The sequence below is a fragment of the Delphinapterus leucas genome, chromosome 14 (genome assembly GCF_059928025.1).
Source record: "Delphinapterus leucas isolate spDelLeu-1000000601 "Yukka" chromosome 14, BTC_Dleu_Yukka2, whole genome shotgun sequence".
Classification (NCBI taxonomy): Eukaryota; Metazoa; Chordata; class Mammalia; order Artiodactyla; family Monodontidae; genus Delphinapterus; species Delphinapterus leucas.
The window spans coordinates 64,639,226-64,643,401 of record NC_143142.1 but is presented as its reverse complement, the minus strand read 5'-3'; positions in this window follow the sequence as shown (position 1 = coordinate 64,643,401).

The following is a 4,176-nucleotide window of genomic DNA, read 5'->3' as shown; positions in this document are numbered from 1 at the left end:
CTTCAGTAGTTGCGACACATGGGCTCAGTAGCTGTGTCCCACGGGCTCTAGAGCGCAGGCTCAGTAGTTGTGGCACACGGACTTAGTTGCTCCGCGGCATGTGGAATCTTCCCGGACCAGGGATCAAACCCATGTCCCGTTCATTGGCAGGCAGATTCTTAACCACTGCGCCACCAGGGAAGTCCCTGTTCTTTCTACTCAACATACTCAGCATACCTCCTCTCTCATGCTCAGCCTCCCTCCTCTCTCATGCTCAGCCTCCATCATCCCATCGGATGTTACTTATAACACACAAATTCAAAGACAAAGTTACTAAGAGTGTCAAGACAGCTACAGCAGAACACTGAACCAAGGGTGGGCCCTTCTGGGTGTGGTGTCTCGTGTGACTGCACACATCCAATGCCCATGATGCCAGTTCTGGGGAGGATCCAGTAAATGGCCTGGGCTAAAGGAAAAGAGGCAGAGAAAAGCAGAAGGAAAACAGTGGCCAAGGGTTTCCGCACAGTGGCTCTCTTGAAGAGCCCCAAATAGAAACAGCGAAAAGCAGGAAGATCAGCAAAATGAAATGACAGCCAATAGTTTGCAGTAAAAATGGAGGCAGAAGTACTTCCAAAATTATATGGAAGTACTCAAAATCTATGGCTTCCTAGGACCATTCAGCATGGTCAAGCCCCGCACAACTCAGTAAACCCTGGGTCTATCAGGGCTTTGTTCCTGAGCCCAGGAATGTTCAGGAAGAAGCCTCAGCATCCTGAAGAGGGGGTGGGGTGCATTGAGTATTTTCTGTTTAAAAATGTGTATGTAGGTTTTCTTTCTAACATATAGAATAATATATATATATGTTTTAACTTCTGATGGCTGGAGGGTTAAGCTTTAAATTTTAAGAAAATCTGCTTGTGTAGCATACCACATAATTGAGATGCTATTGTAGCTTTGACAACCTATAGCAAATGTTTAAAGCTCTAGGTAATTGCAGAAAAAAGTACTTGGAGGGCATGGGTTGTGTTTTCTATTTCTTTTGCATAACTGGTGATACTTGGTTAATACACATATTAGGTTGTTGGTAAATTCTGGTTGAAGGGCTGTGTATGGTTTGGGGAGGAATTTGAAGGGAACCTGGTGAGTGGTCCTGCTAATATTACCTACATTTAAAGTTGGTTTTATTTAGAGAAGAGCTAACACCCATCCTTCTCAAACTCTTCCAAAAAATTGCAGAGGGAGGAACACTCCCAAACTCATTCTATGAGGCCACCATCACCCTGATACCAAAACCAGACAAAGATACTACAAAAAAAGAAAATTACAGACCAATATCACTGATGAATATAGATGCAAAAATCCTCAACAAAATACTAGCAAACAGAATCCAACAACACATTAAAAGGATCATACACCATGATCAAGTGGGATTTATCCCAGGGATGCAAGGATTCTTCAATATATGCAAATTAATCAATGTGATATACCATATTAACAAATTGAAGAAGAAAAACCATATGATCATCTCAATAGATGCAGAAAAAGCTTCTGACAAAATTCAACACCAATTTATGATAAAAACTCTCCAGAAAGCAGGCATAGAGGGAAACTACCTCAACATAATAAAGGCCATATACGACAAACCCACGGCAAACATCATTCTCAATGGTGAAAACCTAAAAGCATTTCCTCTAACATCAGGAACAAGACAAGGATGTCCACTCTCATCACTATTATTCAACATAGTTTTGGAAGTCCTAGCCATGGCAATCAGAGAAGAAAAAGAAATAAAAGGAATACAAATTGGAAAAGAAGAAGTAAAACTGTCACTGTTTGCAGATGACATGATACTATACATAGAGAATCCTAAAGATGCTACCAGAAAACTACTAGAGCTAATCAATGAATTTGGTAAAGTTGCAGGATACAAAATTAATGCACAGAAATCTCTGATTCCTATACACTAATGATGAAAAATCTGAAAGAGAAATTAAGGAAACACTCCCATTTACCATTGCAACAAAAAGGATAAAATACCTAGGAATAAACCTACCTAGGGAGAAAAAAGACCTGTATGCAGAAAGCTATAAGACACTGATGAAAGAAATTAAAGATGACACCAACAGATGGAGCAATATACCATGTTCTTGGATTGGAAGAATGAAGATTGTGAAAATGACTGTACTACCCAAAGCAATCTACAGATTCAATGCAATCCCTATCAAATTACCAATGGCATTTTTTATGGAACTAGAACAAAAAATCTTAAAATTTGTATGGAGACAAAAAAGACCCCGAATAGCCAAAGCAGTCTTGAGGGAAAAAAAGGGAGCTGGAGGAATCAGACTCCCTGACTTCAGACTATACTACAAAGCTACAGTAATCAAGACAATATGGTACTGGCACAAAAACACAAATATAGATCAATGGAACAAGATAGAAAGCCCAGAGATAAACCCATGCACCTATGGTCAACTAATCTTTGACAAAGGAGGTAAGGATATACAATGGAGAAAAGACAGCTTCTTCAATAAGTGGTGCTGGGAAAACTGGACAGCTATGTGTAAAAGAATGAAATTAGAGCACTCCCTAACACCATACACAAAAATAAACTCAAAATGGATTAGAGACTTAAATGTAAGACCAGACACTATAAAACTCTTAGAGGAAAACATAGGAAGGACACACTTTTTTTTTTTTTTTTTTTTTTTTTTGCAGTACGTGGGCCTCTCACTGTTGTGGCCTCTCCTGTTGCGGAGCACAGGCCCCAGACGCGCAGGCTCAGTGGCCATGGCTCACGGGCCCAGCTGCTCCGCGGCATGTGGGATCTTCCCGGACCGGGGCACGAACCCATGTCCCCTGCATCGGCAGGCCGACTCTCAACAACTGCACCACCAGGGAAGCCCAGAAGGACACTCTTTGACATAAATCACAGTGAGATCTTTTTTGATGCACCTCCTAGAGTGATGGAAATAAAAACAAAAGTAAACAAATGGGACCTAATGAAACTTAAAAGCTTCTGCACAGCAAAGGAAACCATAAACAAGATGAAAAGACAACCCTCAGAATGGGAGAAAATATTTGCAAACGAATAAACAGACAAAGGATTAATCTCCAAAATATATAAACAGCTCATGCAGCTTGATATTATAAAAGCAAACAATCCAATCCAAAAATGGGCAGAAGACCTAAATATACATTTCTCCAAAGAAGACATACAGATGGCCAAGAAGCACATGAAAAGCTGCTCAACATCACTAATTATGAGAGAAATGCCAATCAAAACTGCAGTGAGGTATCACCTCACACCAGTTAGAATGGGCTTCATCAGAAAATCTACAAACAACAAATGCTGGAGAGGGTGTGGAGAAAAGGGAACCCTCTTGCATTGTTGGTGGGAATGTAAATTGATACAGCCACTATGGAGAACAGTATGGAGGTTCCTTAAAAAACTAAAAATAGAATTACCATATGATCCAGCAATCCCACTACTGGGCATATACCCAGAGAAAACCACAATTCAAAAAGACACATGCACCCCAATGTTCACTGCAGCAGTATTTACAATAGCCAGGTCATGGAAGCAACCTAAATGCCCATCAACAGACGAATGGATAAAAAAGATGTGGTACATATATACCTTGGCATATTACTCAGCCATAAAAAGGAACGAAATTGGGTCATTTGTTGAGACGTGGATGGATCTAGAGACTGTCATACAGAGTGAAGGAAGTCAGAAAGAGAAAAACAAATATCGTATATTAACGCATATATGTGGAACCTAGAAAAATGGTACCGATGAACCCGTTTGCAGGGCAGAAGTTGAGACTAAACGTATGGACACCAAGGGGGGAAAACTGCGGTGGGGTGGGGATGGTGGTGTGCTGAATTGGGCGATTGGGATTGACATGTATACACTGATGTGTATAAAACTGATGACTAATAAGAACCTACAGTATAAACAAACAAACAAACAAAAACAACTAATACTAAACTTTCTTTGGGTTATTTGTATGGAAATATGTTAACATAAATGTTTCAGACATTACATGAAATTTCTAAAAATCTTATATGTTCTGGTATAATGTTATAAGTCCTAATTCTAGTTATTACTTTAAAATGTATATCTCAGAAATAACTAAATTTCCTTGTGAATTGCATTATTATGAACTTTCATCACATCTTTAACCGTGGTCA